The sequence below is a fragment of the Mustela lutreola genome, chromosome 7 (genome assembly GCF_030435805.1).
Source record: "Mustela lutreola isolate mMusLut2 chromosome 7, mMusLut2.pri, whole genome shotgun sequence".
In the NCBI taxonomy this organism is placed as follows: domain Eukaryota; kingdom Metazoa; phylum Chordata; class Mammalia; order Carnivora; family Mustelidae; genus Mustela; species Mustela lutreola.
In genome coordinates this window covers 83,238,304-83,257,594 of record NC_081296.1, presented here as the reverse complement: position 1 = coordinate 83,257,594, position 19,291 = coordinate 83,238,304, and the positions used below count along the sequence as shown (strand labels likewise).

Sequence of the window (19,291 nt, the reverse complement as noted above, 5' to 3'; positions counted from 1 at the left end):
AAATATTTTATTGTACTGAGCTCAACTATCTTGTCATGTGAGATGATAAAACACCTGTGTGACAAGAAGTAAGGTTAGTGACAGGCATCGTGAGCAATGTTAGGCTACTGTTGACCTTCTGATGATATTAGAAGGAGGATCATATGCTTCTGGACAACAGTTGACCAAGGGTAACTGAAACTGTAGAAGGTGGAACTATGGATAAGGGGGGATTGCTGTATTTCCATGCTTGCTAGCTACCATCAGTTCTACCACAGCAGCTCTTGTGGCCCTTACAGAAGATTAAACATGTTCTATCACTCCCCCAGTCAAAACACTCGGTTTTGTGGGGTTTTGTTGTTGTTGTTCTTTTAACAATCCAAAGGCCTTATGTATGGTCTACGAGGTTCTGTGTGATCTGACACCAGGTTAAAAATTTAATCACTTGTTCCTGTCTCAGAACTTTGCTCTTAATTGTCTTTTATGTGTAGTGTTCTTACCCCAGATAGTCTGTGGATTCATGTCATTCCATTCTTTGTTCGCATAATGCTGCTTCCTCAGGGTTTCTCTGACTAGTCTGTTAAAATAGTGTGTTTATCAGTCTGTTCCTATTACTTGCTTTTTTTTTGTTTATACCTGAAGCATTTTTCAAACTTTTTATTATAATCTAATAGTTTATTTATTATCTATCTCCTTCATTAGCAAGTAATCTTTGAAAGGGCAAGTTATTGGCTCCTTTGTTCAGTGCTTTACTTAGTGTCTTAAATGGAACCTGACTCCTAGGAAGACAATTTTTTTGTTGAGTGAATAAACAAATGAAGGAATGCTAGTTTTCATACACAAACTTTAGAAATAGCTTTGACTTATCTCACAATTTTTACACTCCTAGTGTTTTTACATAGTAAGACATTTTTGTTTTTTATAGGTTATTATTCCTAATTATATATTCCCATTGTTGTCATCCCAGTTGAACCATCCACACCTCAGTTCATCTTCCATGCTGCTGCTAGAGTGATTTTTGTAAAATGCTTCTCAAGATGCCACCCTTTGGAATAAACTATTCTAAAATTCTTTAGCCTAATTGAGCCTGTGCCTGTTGTCTTTCTCCTCACTGACATCTGCATGTACTGCCTATTCTACTCCTATGCTCTTTGTGTTACAGTACTCTAAATGCTTCTCTCTTACTCCTGTACCTTTACGTAAAGGCTTTTCCACTTTTATCTTACTGCTATATATTTTATTAGTGTTTGAATACATAAAATGTAACTCCTATTGTGAGAAGACTCTAGAAAATTTGAAATAATTGGGAACCAACTACATAGTTGCATTGTATCCTGCTAATTTACATACGTAAGCAAACCTTTCCATTTCTTCACTGAGAATCTTTAATACATGGTAAAAGTTCCTTTGTCATTTTTGATGGGTATTTAAAAGTTGCTACAATCTTGAAGAGCTCCATAAACACTATTTTGTAATGCTCTTCTTAATACTGTGAACTTATTTTAAGGGTATGGCTAATCTACAGATGTCATAACTCAAAGATTCTTTTTAGAGGATATGTATGTATGGTTGTATATTGAATCATTTACCTTCAGAAAGACACACTGAAAGGAATAGGGAAGATGATTTATGAAAGTAAGTGTATTGTTTGTAAAACCTCTTCAGAAAATGTGATCCCTTGATAGCTTCTTTAAATTTAGAATTTTTTATTTGTATTTTTTAAAGATTTTATTTATTTGACAGAGAGAGAGAGAGTGTGTGTGTGTGTGAGCACACACGCAGGCAGCGGGGAGTGGCAGGCAGAGGGAGAAGCAGACTTCCTGCTAAGCAAGGAGCCTGAGACTCAGGATTCTATCCCGGGACTCTGCGATCATGACATGAGCTGAAGGCAGAGGCTTAACTGACTTAGCCACCCAGGCACCCCTGTTTGTATATTATTGTGAGAATGAGAGGAGATACTGATAAAGGAAATGAAATTATTTCATATAAACAATTAAAGCTAAATATTTTCCATATCTGAACCTTTTCAAAGTAAGTACAATGTCATAGAACAGACCAGTGTGACTTTGTGGAAAATGTAGACTGTAGGAATAAAGAGGAGTGTTCCAAAACGTGTATTTAACATTTTTGTGTCTAAGATAATATAGAAATACATAGCTTGTGATATTAGTTTCTTTTAGAAGATAAAGCTAAATGTAAGTAGAAGACACATCTAAATAAAACTAGTATGAAGTTAAGTAGCAATAAACAAAGAGGGGACCCTATAAGGAAGTTTTAGTTGTTTGAGATAGCTTTTTTGAACAATTATTAATATTACTGATAAAAATAGGTCAGGTACTGTACCATGTATTTATGTGTATTATTTCATTTAGTTGTTGAAATATTCCTGTATCTGTTACTGATAATACAAAAGAAGAAACAGCTGCTCAGAGTTAGACATTTAATTTAAATGATGACTGCTGCCTACTCAGTTAGGTGTTTTCATTTCACTTATCAGTAGTTCTTAAATTTTAGAGGGGAAGTCACAGAACCTTTTGAGAAGCTCACTATAAAGCTTACGGCCCACTTGCCCTAGAAAAGTGTGCTTGTGGGCTCATATAATATGTCTTTATTTTAGCATGCTGTTTTGCAGAATTCCTAGATTATCTAAATCCCATACTTGGACTCCAGATTAGGAATCTCTGATCAGTGCCTTCTTTTAATAAAGAGACTGACGAAAGCTATATATTTTTTCTTCCTCTACTACCTCTTGTCACTTAAGGGAAGTGATATTTACACTATGCCTTATTCTAGAGAGAATTTAAGGAAGCTGAGAGAAAACTGTCAACTCTAACTCTACTGAATATATGCCAAATTAAATACATAAATTCTGTTATGGCAAGTGAGACTCAGAAGTTTGATGGATAGGATGCTTTTTAATCATTAGATTTGTTGGGCTTTGCTTCATAGCACCTTCAGTCTGTTTCACGAATCTAAAGTGAATATTTTGAAGTAGTGTAAACTGTTACTTCTTCAGAGTAGTATAAACATAATAGCTGAACCTAGAGATAAAAAAAAAACTTGAAAGATAGTGCCTTCCAGCCTTGTGATTGATTCAGTGATATTTCTCAGAAAATAATTTTTTAATTTGGGTGTTGTAGTAAGAGTAGGGTGGTAATAATTTTCTGTATTAATGAATTCAAGTTATTGTGCACTTAGTTAACTCATTGGTAGGACTGCATTTAGATTATAACTCTGACTCTGGAGAAGAAAAGTTATCGTTTCATATTAGTTCACTTTTACAGCTCCAGTATATGAAAAATAAACTTAACCATTGCTAATTATTGGAAGACTAGTTATTTCAAATAGTTGTTTTTTTAATATAAAGTAACTTAGAATTTCAGAATGGGGTTCCTTACATTTTTAAAATATTTATCTTAATATGCTTCACTTGTGCTTCAATTCTGATATCTTACTTTCTTACCTATTTTGTTTTTTCCCCATTGAATTGTCATCTAAAAAAAAAAAAAAAGCATTAAATTTTCTGAGCAGAATGAAGAATCTTATTGTATATATTTTCTTGGTTTTATTAGGTAAATTACTACAGAAATAATGTTATGAATCAGTATACAATGTTTGGGTTTAATTTTTCAACATATGTGTTTTAACGTTGACTTATAGTTACACTGTGAATTGAAAAATGTATTTCTACTTTTTTCTTCGATCATTCTTAACATCGAATTTTTAAATGAATGGTAGCCGATCTATGTAGGGCTTTTGTGACTGAATGATGTATTCTGTTTTGCTGTGGCACAGTTTTTGGACAGCCACTTTTGTTGTTAAATATTTTCATTTTCTATAGTACTTTTCATCCCTGTATATATGTACAGGAGTCACTTCACCCACCACCGAATTGCAGCCACTTCTGAGGTGGAACGCAGCAACTGTTTAACAGCGCACTTTCCCCTAGGTGCTGACAGCTGCAGAAGAAATTGTACATGGTCCTGTACAGAAGGTATTTCTCCACTGTGCCATCTGCAGAGTGAAACTGACTAGGAGTACTACATAGACTGTAAGTTTCTTGTGTACCCGTCCTAGACTGGAAAACCCATTAAGAGAATAACAAATAACTGGGAAGCATCATTTAAAAATGTATTGAGGTCACTTACACTTAGTGCTGCTTTCCCTGGCTCTAAATTTTATTTTAAGGTCATCTAATTTGTGATTGGTACTTAATTTAATAACAAACAAATGGATGCACTCCTTGGCAATTATTTTATTCTAAAAGCATATGAAACTAAAGTGCTTTTATAAATACTTCACTTTAATGAAGCTTAAAAGAATCAATTTATTTTTAAATATTTTCAAATAACTGAACCAATATTATCTAAGATTTTAGAGCTGTGTTCTTAAAGTAACAAATCTACTTAAAATTCAACAGGAACATCCTAATTAGCTTTGCTTACAATGTTTCATGTCTTAGTCTTAATACTTTCATTCTTTGGTGAAAGCTTTGCAACAAAGCCAGTTTATAATGAACCTAGTTTTGATTCTTTGTTTTAGAAGCACTAAAGAAAAGAAAAAAAAATTTTTTTAAATATTGAAACAAAGCTTGGGAGAGAAGAAACAGTAAATATTTAAACTTTCACTTAGTGTATTTTAGTCTTTCTCTCCCATTTCATTTTTTAATGATTTTCTTTTTCCTTTTGTAAAAGCATTTTAATCAGAGTGCCATCTTTAGTAACCATTTGGCATGTTTATGCCTTATAGGATAAGGAAACTGCTATGTCTATTGTTAAACAATATGATATGGATTGTTATATTTCATTGTTTTGCTTTTCAGGTCAATAGTATGACTCATTATCTGGCTTTTTTGGTGTCTGTGCATCTGTAACCATTTCTATGGCAAGAAATTAGGATCTCTTAGTCTTTGCAGAGTCTTAATTATATGAAATACAGTGTCATTTGTTTTAGGTAACTTTAAATTTTATCATAATTTAAATGATATTTGTGTACATCTCTATGCCTATAGATTCTCAATGAAAGCAGATAAAAGCTTCTCTGGGCCACATTGTAAAATGAGGTGGGTGGAAGAAATTATATCCACAGAGCCTTTCTTTAAGTGTTTTCTGTTTTCTGTTTAATTCAGGGGCAGAATTCTGTGTATTCAGAATTGTACCTTATATTATGTAACTAAGATATTTTGGTGCAAGTAACTTTGGTCTAGTTAGAATATTATTTGTGATAATTAAATGCCAAGGGGTGGTCATTTAAAGTCAAAAGAAGAGGTATGTTTTGTTACCAAGATTTTTAACTATCTCTAATTTTATAGTGGAGCTACCCTACTGTTTTTGAAATAATTTTTTTGAGAGTAAACAAAATTCTCAATATCTTATTCATCTGGTATTTTTTTTTAAACTAGGCTTTATTTACTTCAAAGTAAAGTTAAATATTATCAAAATCTAACTTTTTAATGAGATTTTCCCTCTTACTTAGACTTGATACTTCATTCAGCAGTTAAAGCACTAAAAAAGTAAAATTTACTATTTTGAAGAATATCATTTAGACATCATGTAATCTACTTGTTATATCTAACAAGAAGGTATTTTGTCAGTATATGTAATATTTGATATGCTATAATTGGTTCTTTTGCATTTTCTACAAACAGTGTAATTGTAAGTATTGCTTAATCCCATTTATCTTATTAAATGAAGTTACCATATTTGACAGGATAGACCATATGCTTTATATACTGAATTGATGAAAAAGTACAATTCATACCTGTTGTGCATATCTGAATATATATTTTTCATATATACAGAATTGTTACATATTATGCCTTTTGTGGATGATGTAAGTTTAACAACTTATAGATTAAATTTTTAACCCTATGGATCTTACACTTTAATATACTTCCAACGTATGTTATTTGGAAAAGGGAATTAGATGGAAACTGCATTTTTATTGAATATACTTGTGTATTATATGAATTTAATGAACATGTACTACTTGTATAATCAAAAATAAAGGAAAATGTTGGTATTTCATTTAAACTGTATATTTGGAGCATTTGTTTAGTTTATTTAGAAATTATCTTCATCACATAAAGTATCTTATAGATACTTAATATCTCTATTTGATTGTTCTTTTTTTCAAGGAGGGCTCTTCATCTTATTACAGAGGACCAGAAATGTGGCTGGGCTTATTATATAATTTATATTCATTTAATAATTTTGGAATTGAGAAATATAGATCAAGAGTAATTAAATCATAAATCTGTATTTTTTCATCTTTCCCTAGTATAGTCATTTGATTGAAATAAGAAAAATGAAACAAATACATAGATAAAATGACTTTTTATTACTTAATAATATGTACTTAGACCTCTAGTAGTAATCTTCTGCCAATGCCTAGCTTTCAGTTGGAGGCTTTAAAAAGAAATATAGCACAAACTGAAGAAATAGTGAAATTGATGAGAAAATAAAAGATAAGAAAATGTATTTTAGGTGTAGATTTTACTTAATTAAAACCAATTTTAAGGAATGTACATTTTCATATAGAGTTTAAATCCATATTTTAAAATTCTCAATTACTCTTAGTTTTATAAAATATACACTCTTATCTTTTCAGTTAGAGGCATATATTTATATTCATCCTGAACAGGTTTCAAAAAAACTATTTGTCTTGTCAAATTTGTCTGAACAGATTCTTGTCATGTGATAGGGAAATGAAACACTTTCGGATGTTTTATTGTGAATAATGAGTTGATTTTGCAATTTAACATTAGGTGGACAATTACTTTTACACTAAATGGTTCATATTTGGGTTACTTTATTTAATGAACTTTAGTATTCAGGGATTATTTTCTAATATTCCAAACATAATTTATATCCATAGAACAATACTTGCAGTTTGAATTTATATACTTCAGATATAAATGTGAAGTTGTTTTTTTTTTTTTTTCAAATAACCTCAGGCCAGTCATATGAAGATAATAAATTCATATAATTATGTCACTGTTATTTTTGTTTTATATACCAACCCAATTCCTGCCATTTTTATGAATTTATAGTATTTCCCATATAAATTTAATTACTTGAAAATTTTAAAAGTATTAGTCTGTATAAAGGACTACTTAATGCCACAAATATCTTTAATACTAAGTTAACATTTATTACTTACAGTTTGCCTTTAACTCTGAAATTTCTGTGTGTTGTAGGTGAAGTGTGTGTGTGTGTGTGTAATGTTCCCAGTATATTTTCTGAAGCATGGCCTGGAATCCTGACTGCTACTTTGTAGCTATTTAATAAAGTATAAATTTCTTAAGAACTGTAAGGGTTTTTTTTTTTTTAAATCTGTTAGTAAGAAATCATTATACCTACCTCACAGGGTTGTTGTGAGGAAAACCAATAAAACATATGTGAAAGAGTGCTTTGCATATGTCAGATATGCAGTATATAAAAAAATGAGTGTTACTAAAACTTCAGTGGACCTCATTTTTATCTTATGATAAGATCTAAATTTTGTGCATGTGATCTGGCTCCCCACTTATGTCCTTAAACTTTTAATTCTTTCCTTGCAAACTGCATGTATTGATTAATTAATATTCAACGCTTTGCAGTTCCTAGAATATGTTGTTTTCTTTGGGCCATTGCCTGAAGCTGTCTTTCCAAACACTCACACACCTCTTTATCCATAGGCCACTATCATCTGTATAATTCAACTTCATCCTTCAAGTCTAACTTTTTAGATTTCCCCTTAACCAAGATATTTCTTATATATTTATAGAAAAGATTTTAAACTCCACAATAATCGTATCAAAATTATGGCCTTTTGGGACTTTTGGGTGGCTCAGTCAGTTAAGCATCAGACTCCTGATTTTGGCTCAGGTTGTGATCTTAGGGTAGTGAGATCGAGCCCCACATTGACTCAGCACTCAGTGGGGAGTCTGCTTGAGATTCTCTCTCTCTCTCTCCCTCAAATAAATAAATCTTAAAAAAAAAAATTACAGCCTTTTAAAATCGACTACTTTGCTCACCATCTATCATTCCTAATGGATTTTTTAGGAGGTGAACTCAACCAGGATACAAGTTGAAAGTTACTTTATTCTTCCCGGTCACTATACCTGAAATCCCACCCAGAATATTTCTTTTCTGCCCCTTGATACATGCTGCTCAGGTGATTTTTTTTTTCTCTGCTCTTGCTCTTCTTCCTCCTCTTTCTCTCTTGTTCTTTGCATTCTCTCTTTAATTCTTTCTTTGCTCAGTCCCTGGCATTTCAAAACACACTTACTTTTCAGGTAAATTTTTTTTAAGAAGCTAAGAAATTAAAATTCTAAAACCTCATCCAAAGTGAAAATTTTTCCTTATATCAGGTTTGTTCAAAGAAGCCTTAAAAACCAGAGTGGGGACATGCCAAGTAGTAGACATTTGTATTAATTTCTTTTGCCATAGTATTTCTCCTATTCCTTGTTCTATTCCTGGGCCTTTTAAAGTCTGAGGTTAGAAATAGAGAAGAACTAATTGGTAGTAAAGGAGTAAAGGTATAGTGAAAATGTACCTTTCTTTTGCTCTTCTGAGTTTACAAAGACTCCCCAATTTTAGTTCTTGGTTGCAACTGATACTTCCTTTGTTTGTCTTCTTTTGACTATTATCCATAGTTTTCTGACTTTCTGGTCTGCTTCAAACCTCTCTCTTCTGGAATTATCTTGTTCCCTTTGCAGTCTGTGTAGAATTCCTTTAAAAATGGCTCAATGCTAGTTCCTTTCCCAGGGGTCCTAACCTGTCCCATTGGAAAATACAGTTCTTCACTTTACAAATTCTTAAGTGTTGACCATTTGTAATGTAGTAGCCCCAGACTAAAGGCAACTTAACCTCTTGCCTATAGATTATTTTTAGGCCAAAGTCCAGTTCCTGTGTCATTCCTTAAATGTCCTGTTCTAATGGTCATAGGGTAAACTCTGAGTGAATCCCTCTTCTATTTCTTCCTCAAACAATATAAGTTCCTCTCCTCCTATACACACACACACACACACACACACACACACACACATATATATATATACACATATATATATGTACACACACACGCACACATATCAGTGTGTGTGTGTGTGTGTGTGTGTGTATTTTTTTTTTAATGTGAACGATGGACCAAACAATGCCTGAGCAATTTTTGGCCACATTTCCAAATGTTGCATAGATGATCTGCTATCTCAGTTCTAGTACTTAGAACCTGTTGTTCTCAGCTTTGGATCCTAACTGAAACAGAGAAAACAAACAAACAAACAAATCCCTTTTTAATATCCTGTTACATGATCTAAACTGAGGCCATAATGGGCAGCTTGCATTACTATAAATTTCTATGAACATTCATCCATTTCTATATTTGCATGCCTTGTGTTTGGCTATTCTGTGAGTTTGGATATACTTTTTCATCATGATGGAATTTTTCCCAGTCTTGAAGTCCAATTTAGGGGAAGTGCTACTGGTCTTTGCAGTTAGAATAAATCCTTCCTTACAGTGTTCTCACAAATACTTTGTGTAAATTGTTAATGTATCACCTATAAATTTGTCACTCTGACTAGATTGTGAGCATTTTTGAGACAGCCACTGAGTTATTGGTGAACCCCTTACCACCTACTCTCTATGATGTGCTCCATACATTATTTGCTAAATAAATAAATCTCTTCCAAACACTGAGATTGAAGTTTGTAAAATTATTGTTGAATAATTAATACTTATATTCTTAATTATTTCTGTCCCAAGTTTTCAAAAAATATTTGAGGGGGCAAGAATTTTATTTTATGCCTCTAATTTTTTTTTATCCCAGTGATATTGCTCTTTATCTATTTTTAGACACATTCCTTTTAGGGTTTAGTTCCATTTTGGACTCATTTTTGTCCATTTCTCCCTGCATTCTTTATTTTTCTTCCTTGTTTTATTACAGCTGATGGATATAACTATGGTAAGTGAAGATAACCAGGTATTCCAAGCAGGTTCAGTGTTCAGGTTGAAAGTTTAAAAAAAAAAAAAAAAAAAGTAAATATGGCAGATTTCAGGATTAGTTGAATTTCAAGCAGTATAGATACCAGGAATTGTAATCTGTGTGATTATTTTTTTGAAGTCATATTGCTTATACCAGTAGATTTTTGTGCATATGTTTTCATAAGAAGCAACAAAGTATAAAAGATGGCCAAGTGATTGATTCTCAGTTTTAGGTATCCAGAAACACTGTTTATTCCTGTTAGTTACCCCCATCTTGAACCACTATAGTTAATTTATCTCACATAATTTAAAATTAATTATTATTGTATTTTTCATTTAGTTTAAGGTGAATATTGCTAAGTACAGACATTTGATATTAGGAAGAACAAAGTTGTATTTTTCTAAGTTTTTGTGAGCGTATTTGGGAAAACTTAAAATCCAGGAGAATTTCCAGGAAGCATCTGGTATGGACCAGTTATCAAATAGGAAAATTAATGTTAAAAATAAAGTTTTCAAAATATATCATCTCAAGTGTAGTTTGCTTTAAATATTTGCTAGTCCGTTTTCTTTTCCTGTTAAGAGGCTGTTTTTCAGTTGTGGTTTTGTGTAAGACTTTAATTTAGAATCCCTCTTTTAGTGGTCAAGTAAAATGTTTAAAAAAATAAATATTATAAAGAGTAACATTCATCAAAACCTAGTTCTTTATTTTATACTTAAACCTAGGTAGTGTTCTATGCAAAATACATTACTTATATTACAGATATAAGTACACATAATAAGGAAATTGTCCAGGGGTGCCTGGTGGCTCAGTCGGTTAAATGGCTGACTTGTGATTTTGGCTCAGGTCATGATCTCAGGGTCCTGGGATTCAGCAGCGTGTGGTCATTGGGTTCTGCTCAGTAGGGAGTATACTTGAGGATTCTCTCTCTCTCTTTCTCTGGAATAAATAAATAAATCTTTTAAAAAATGGAATTTGCTATGCAGCCATCAAAAAAACCGAAATCTTAACATTTGCAACATTGTGGGTGGAACTAGAGGGTGTTATGCCAATTGAAATAAGTCAATCAGAGAAAGAAAATTATATGATCTGTCCGATGTGAGGAATTTGAGAGGCAAGGTTGGGGGTTGTCGGGGTAGGGAGGGAAAAATGAAATAAGATAGGACCGGGGAGGGAGACAAACCATAAGACACTCTTAATCTCAGGAAACAAACTGAGGGTTGCTAGAGGGGAAGGGGGTGGGAGAGATAGGATGACTGAGTGATGGACATTGGGGACGGTATGTGCTATGGTGAATGCTGTGAATTATGTAAGACTAATGATTCACAGATCTGTACCACTGAAACAAATAATACATTATATGGTAATAAAAAAATAAAAAATGGAAAATTTTTAATTGATATTTCTTTTTCTTTGCTTCTCTCTGAGATTCTGGCTCCACTTTTTCCCCCTATGCTGAAGGTTATGACGATTCAGCATGTCTGAAACCAAAATAAATCTTTATTTCTCAATTCTCATTCTGCCTCCCAACTCAATCTTTCTTGCTTAGGACTTCACCATATATCTTGTCACCGAGGGTCAAAATAATACCACTTTCTCCTTTCCTTTGACAAAATGTCATCCTACTTATTTCCAGATCTTAATTATTTTGTTTTTAATGTGTATCTGGAATCAGTATGCTTCATTCTATATCCATCGATAAACTCTAGTTCATTATTTATCACTTGCCAAGATTCGTGTACTAGATTTATCTTTCTGTTTATATTAAATTTTTCTTGAAGATGGGAACGTCATTTTTAACCTTTGTGCTTTCCATGGAGTATAGTCTCAGTAAATCTTTTTTGGTTTTAATCAACTAATTGTGAAGTAGTAGATTCCTTTTGTTTAAGCCTTAAAAATTGTTTTTTAAAGATTTTTATTTATTTATTTGACAGACAGATCACAAGCAGGCAGAGAGGCAGGCAGAGAGAGAGGAAGGGAAGCAGGCTCCTCACTGAGCAGAGAGCCTGATGTGGGGCTCGATCCCAGGACCTTGGAATCGTGACCTGAGCTGAAGGCAGAGACTTAACCCACTGAGCCACCCAGGCGCCCCTAAGCCTTAAATTTTTGAATGGATTGCTAAAACACAGAGCAGTGCCACAGTTAAAATTAATCATACATATTCCAACTTGATGATAAACCTATTAGAGTTAACACTACCAGGAAAAATGCTTTAAGTGAATTCTGAATAATCTATTGATTACATTTGGCTTGGTCCTCATTATGTGAAAACAGATTTTCTTGACAATATGCTAGTATAGATGATGATTTGTGGGGTTTTGCTATAACTAAACAAAGTTCAGGGTTTTTTTCTCTTTGATCCCATTTTTAAAAATATCATTATATGCCATCTTGACAATGTAATTTTAACGGAAGTCTCGGTTACTTTGCTTTTTACATTAGTCCTTTTGTAGCTCTTTCAGAGGTATGAAATCCAAATGGGAAGCAAGCTTCTTTTACAATCTTGCAAAAGTCTTCAGCCTAGTTCCACAGGTGGATCTGATTGATTCTAGTACGTGGAAATGGCAACTCCTAAGAGGAATAACTGTGTTACAGGCTGTTTTAGTGATTCCTGTGCTAGAACTTTATAGAGAATTTATTTTTTCCTTTTGCCTCTTCTCATTGTAGCCTTTGAAAATAATCACTGGTTTCTGGAAATTTACATTTTGAAGGTGCTGTCATTTCAGATTTGATCGAATTTGAAAATGTGCTTATTCTGATTATTTCTGGAGTATTTTGTAAAATTATTGGAATGAATGTTAGTGTTATACAGAAATAAGATGACCTTTTAAATGTGTTCTCAAAAATATTTTCAGTTTATAATTTTGATGATTTTGATCAGTATGTTCCTATTTCTTCCTTTTTCCTCTCCTGTTTCTTTCTGTGTGTGTGTGTGTACACACCTTTATCCAGATCTATCATTTATCTGTACATATATATGTGTGTACAAAGAACTTTTAATTTTATAAATCCACCTTCTTATATTCTCATTTCTCAGTTATTTCTTTGAAATGATATAAACTTTCCAGTTTAATTTTACTTTTGCTATATAAAAATAAAATTTGAAGCTTAGATAGATTTTTTTAAATCTATTTTCAAGTTTTATGTATATATTAATTATAGCATAAGTTGCTTTTATACCCTATATATTATATGATACGGTTTTCCTGACACTGAATAAGTTAGATATAATTAACATTTTGTTATTTGTATAATATTCAATTATTTTTACTCTTCCTTCATTCAGTAAATGTTTATTTAGGGATACTGTGTGCTAGGCACTGTCCTGCATGCTGGGAATGTAGGAAGTCTTTGCTCTTAATGGAGATTTTATTTTGTTGCCTAAGAGGCAGAGAAACACTAAATAAATACATAATTTTAAATAGGCATAGGTACTGGGAAGGAAATAAATGCATATGATAAAAAATGTTGAGGTGGAATATACTTTAGCTAGGATAGCAAGACGAAGCATCAAAGATGGGACATTTGAGTTGAGCTCTAAATAATTAGAAGGAAGAAAATCACATTCTCAGAATCAGAAATAGGAAGGGCAAAGGTCTTTGGATCTGAGTAAGTTTGACCTGTTGAAAAAAAAAAACAAAACAGAAAGAATGTTGTGTATGTTGAACGTTGTTGGGAGGAGAAGTGGGTGAGAGCGTGGCAGGAGGTGAGGTCTTTGAAATAATTCATGGACCAGATCAAAGGGGCCATAGTAAGAAGTTGAAATTGTATTATAGTTACCATGTGTTGACATTGGATACTAGAGTTTTATGATGATTCACACAGAGGACATCACTCTTCTTGCTGTGTGGAAGATAAACAAGGAATAGGAGTTAGGGTCTAAGAGAGGTAATTATTAGATATATTGCAGTAGTCCCAGAAATTATGATGTCTAGGATTAGGGCTTTTGGCAGTAGAAATAATGACAGGATGTTTTAGAGGAGCACTGGTAGAATTTGTGAATGGATTAGAAATGGTGTAATCAACAATATCAGACATAATTAAACATGAAATATTTTTTGAAGATAAAGTTTAGTGGACTTGGACTTTGCTATGGTAAAAATGTATCATAATTTATTTAAATTATACTCTATTTTGATATTTTTCCTACTTTTTGCTAGCATAAATAACATTAATGTTTCATCATTTTATCACCTCACTGTCATTATATATAAATAATGATTTCTGATGGCTTGTCAGTTTGAAAGGTAGAAAATTTTATCTTTCTTACTAGCTAGATTGAAATTTAATGTGTATATTAACAGGTGATGGTTTTCCAGTTGTCAATTGTTTCTGGCCTTGTTTATTTTGAGATGTTATTTATCTTATTGATTTGAAAGGTCACATTAACTATAGAGATCTAAACATCCCAACATCATTGGGCCTTGAGGTTTTTAAATTTATCTTTTGTTAGTCTCACCCATGTCCCTTATGCTCTAGACACTTCAGCGATTTCTCAAACACACTAACCTCTTTCTTGCCTCATGAAATTTGCACTTGTGATTCTCTATTTTCTGAATCCCTCTTCTGCCAGTCTTCACATGGTTGACTGTCTTGTCATTCATGTTTTAGCTCAAATGTTACCTCCTTAGAGGAGCTGTTCCTGACATAATATTGCTTCTTACACCTTCCACATTCTGCCACATTACTGCCTCTGTTGTGCTGCTTTTTTAACCCCCAGGCATTTTAGTCTTCATAGCACTTACCACTGTCTGAAGTTATTCATTACTTACTTATTACCTGTTGTTTCCAATGAGAATGGAAGATTCATGAGGGCAAGTGTCTACTTATTGCTGTGCCCTCTAAGGCTAGAATATTGTTGGGCAGTAGTATGTAATTAGTATACATTGTCAAGTGGATGATATGAGGATGTTAGCTTGTCTCATATAGTTGTGATTTTCCCCTTTTGTCAACTGCCTTCATTCTTGTTCATGGCACTTTTTATATGAAGAATTTTCTACTTTCACAGAGTCAAATCAATGACTTTTTTTGTTTGTTTTTGTTTGCTTTTTTGTTTTTGTAATGTTTTTGTATATGACCTTTTCATTGCTTTAGAAAGAAAAGAAAAACTTCCCAATATGGAGACATTCCATTTTCCTGTATTCTAATTAAAATGTTTCTGGATATAAAGTTATCACTTATTTTCATGAATTAAGGAAGGTATTAAAGATAAAACTAAGGGCGCCTGGGTGGCTCAGTGGGTTAAATCCGCTGCCTTCGGCTCAGGTCATGATCCCAGGATCCTGGGATCGAGCCCCACGTCGGGCTCTCTGCTCAGCAGAGAACCTGCTTCCTCCTCTCTCTCTCTGCCTGCCTTTCAGCCTACTTGTGATCTCTGTCTGTCAAATAAATGAATAAAATCTTTATTTAAAAAAAAGATAAAACTGGGTCTTATAAGTGTGTTTCTGTTACGTCTAATCTTTTTGCACATTTATTTATAAAATAAAGTTCAAACTATATAGAGAGCTTTTCATCTTTTTTCACTTAACATTGTATCCTATCCATTATTTAGATGATACATTTTCATTGTTCACAAGTGTGATTTTTTTAAGGTCTGTAGAGTATTCCATCTTGGGCATTCATTATAATATATTTAATCAGTCTCTTATACTTGTATCAATCTTTTTTTTATATATAAATAACAGTACATAGTATTGTATTTAAGTCTTTGTGTACATTTATGATTGTGTTCATTATGATTCATTTATGATCTCTTATAAATTATTAAACATAGAATAATGGATTTACTGGGTCATAGGAGTACATGCAGTATTTTAAGACATTTAAAGATTCTGAGGACCCTGGGTGGCTCAGGCAGTTAAGCGTCTGCCTTCAGCTCAGGTCATGATCTCAGGGTCCTGGGATCCAGCCCTGCCATGGACTTTCTGCTCAGTGGGGAGTCTGCTTCTCCCTCTCCTTCTACCCCACCCCACATTTGTCCTCTTGCTTTCTCTCTCTCAACTAACTAAATAAAATCTTTTAAAAAAATTAGAAGCCAAATTAAGAAAATTAGAAGCCAAATTAGAAGCCAAATTAAGAAAACTTAAGTAAGTTTACACTCCCAGTAGTAGTGTATGGTTGTGTCTTTCTTATCCAGTGTTCCGATTCCCAATAATTATGTGCTTTTAAAATCTTGGCCCATTCTTCCCCATCTGTGTCCCCACCAAATTATGTAAAACAATTATGGTGTTTTTTCACATACAAAATTTAGTATTTTTTAATGGTTGTATCTATCAAGTTTTCCCTTTTCCTTTCATGTCCTTAAAATAACTTTCTTCATTCTGCAGTTAAGTATATGATTACTTATGGTTTGATCTAATATTTTACTTTGTTATTCTCTATTTTATATAGAATTTATTTTTAGATATTTGAGAGAAAAAGTTCTCACTGTATTTTCTCTAAGTAATAATTCACTTATGCTAGCCATATAAATTAAAGTAATCACATATACTGTTTTGATGCAAAATTTCTATGTATTCCTGGGATTTGGGGGAACAGGTTATTTATTCTCATCCATTGTTATAATAATTCTTATGTTACTTATTATTGCTTTGTAGTATCTTTACATTTTGAGTTATCTACTGGGATAATAATTCCCTGATTCTATTATACTTTAACAACTATTCTAGGATATTATTCCATTTCTTTTTGCTTATGAATTTAAAATTCATTTTGCCAAATATACTTTCCAAGTAAGGTATTCTTGCTTTCTGTGTTAGTGAAATTGTGTTAAAATTATTAACTGGTCAAAAACAAAACAAAACAGACAAACAGAAAAACTATTAGCTTGTTTGTGCAAGATAGTCTTACAGTATTTAGGATTTTATATATGAACTGAGGTTATTTTTTCCATTCTGTCTCAGGAAAATTTTTCTATGTAGATGACCAACTCATCTCATTTAAGATCATGCTTAGTTGTTTAATTTAAAGTCATTGCTATTTGCTATTTTATATCTTTATTTCTTTATTTATTTAACTGTTATTGTAGTTCATGTATTAGTTTTCTGTGGTCACATGAGAGTTACCACAAGTTTTGTGTCTTAAAGCAGCCCAGATTTGTTCTCTTAAAGTTTTAGTTGCCAAAAGTCCAAAATCAGTTTTACTGGGCTAAAGTTAAAGTATTGACAGGGCTGGTTCCTTTTGGAGGCTGCAGGGGAGAGCCCCTTTCTTTGTTCTAGCTTCTGAAGGCTGCTTGTTTTCCTTGGCTTGTGAGCCCCTCCTTGAATCTCTACAAAATCTTGGCTTCTGTCATCACATTACTTCCTTCTTTGACCGTCTTGTCTATAAGAACCCTTTTGCTTATATTTACAACCATCTTGGGTACTCTAGGATAATCTCCCCGTCTGAAGATTTAACTGAATTACATCTGCAAGTTTCCTTCACCATAAAAGAGAACATTCATAAGTTCTAGGAATTAGCATATGGATATTATTTGAGAGGCCATTATTCAGCCTACCACATACAGGAAAATTATTAAATTTAAGTACCAATTTGCTTTTTTCTATTCTATTGAACTATTACATTAAGTATGGTGGCATTTAGTTCATTTCCTAAACAGTCATAAAATCATAAGTAATCATAACTTCTTTTACATGGTAACCTTATACCTCTTGTTTCTATTTCTGTCTTATTGCTGCTTTCATTTTTTAATGTAAATGCCTAAGATAGTTTCCTTTTAACTATCATATTTGCTGTTGGTTTAGGGTAGATATATATTTTTTAACATAGGTCAGTAATTTGTTCATTGTTCATTATCTCCCTGCTCCCTGGTCTTTTGACATATTTGTGTTATATTTACGTACAGCTGAATATTAACCCACACTTGCATTTCTCGATTAAGGTACATTTGACTATAGTATATCAATTTTTCAATAGTGTTGGATCTAATTTACCAATTCTTTATGATTTTTTCATTGTTTATATTAATAAATGTAATTTATTATGTGTGGTTGGTTTTGTGTTTGAGTTGCTTTTCCATTTGGAATAAGAGTTATGTTACTTAATAAAATTAATTTGAAGGTGCTCGATTTTTCTCTATCAATTGGAATAGTTTTTAAGTTTCTTTTTTTTTTTTTTAAGATTTTGTTTATTTATTTGGCAGACAGGGATCACAAGTAGGCAGAGAGACAGGCAGAGAGAGAGGAGGAAACGGGCTGCTCGCGGAGCATAGAGCCTGATGCGGGCTCCATCCCAGGACCCTGGGATCATGACCTGAGCCGAAGGCAGAGGCTTTAACCCCCTGAGGCACTCAGGTGCCCCAGTTTTTAAGATTTTATAGCATAAAAATTGTTTGAAGTTTGAAGTCTGAAGATCATTTAAAGTTTGAAAGATCACATAAAGCAATTTGAGCTCAGAGCTTATTTGATTGTAATTCTTGGACAGACTTTTAGGTTTCTTTGGTTATTTAATTTTTGTTGGAGTCAATTTTGAAAATTTACATGGTTCCCAGTGACATGTCCATTCTGTCAAGATTTTAAAGGAATATTTGTCATTCTTACTCTGTATTAAGCATTGTGCTAGGTTCTATACATGCAAAAATAAAGAATATAGAATTCTTAATCTCAGGAGTCATATCATAGTGAGAAGAAAGTTAATTTTGCTAGGAGGAAGCAAAAGAAATAAAAAGGAAGAAATTGACACTTAAACAGAACTTCTGACAAAGATTTCATCATGAATGCAAGTAGCAGGAACCAGGGCCATAAAGAGTTGAATACAAGAAGGATTGAGAGAATTGCAAATAGATCATTACAGCTAAAATTTAGGTCTGGCCAGGAGGGAATAATAGATAGGAATTAGTTGCTATATTGTAGATTATTCCTGAATTTGTACTTTTTCCTGTAATAGTCTGTTACTAATGTTAATTCTGGGTTTTTCATCAACAGATCTATGTTTTTAAAAGATTAGTCCACTGGCAACATGTAGGACTCTACTGAAGCCAGTGGGAAGGTTACAGACAGGTTAGCCATTGCATTACAACAAAAGAAAGAAGTGCCTCCTGAAATAGTGATGTAAGTAGAGATGGAAAGGAAGAAAATAGATGGGAAAAGTGCTAATAGAATAGAATCATCAAAGACTTGTTTACTGGTGCATACAGTACATGAGAGAAAAGTTAAGATTGCACCCAGCTTTTGCCAGGTATATTTGGGGTTGAAGAAGATGTTTGCCTTATCTTTATTTTAGAAGCTATAGCTCTGATTTCATTTGAAAGGCTTCTTATATTGTTGGTAGGCTAACTGTCACTAGTGTGCAAAGTTAGAATAGGAAAACCAATGTCTGAATCATACATTTTTGTTAGAAACCAAGGTTATCC

At 32.7% G+C, this 19,291-nt stretch overlaps 1 protein-coding gene across 4 annotated transcripts in view; it reads left to right on the top strand.

Annotated features, from left to right (window-relative positions):
• The window catches only part of NOVA1 (NOVA alternative splicing regulator 1), a 146,997-nt gene that overhangs the window by 40,348 nt on the left and 87,358 nt on the right, over nt 1-19,291 (top strand). The window contains exon 1 of one of the 4 annotated variants that reach the window (XM_059181815.1): nt 3,941-4,030. The exons of the other annotated variants lie outside the window; for them this stretch is intronic. The gene's annotated coding sequence lies outside the window, so the exon portion shown is untranslated. Of the gene's footprint in view, nt 1-3,940; nt 4,031-19,291 lie in introns of those variants that run through there. 4 annotated transcript variants of the gene reach the window in all.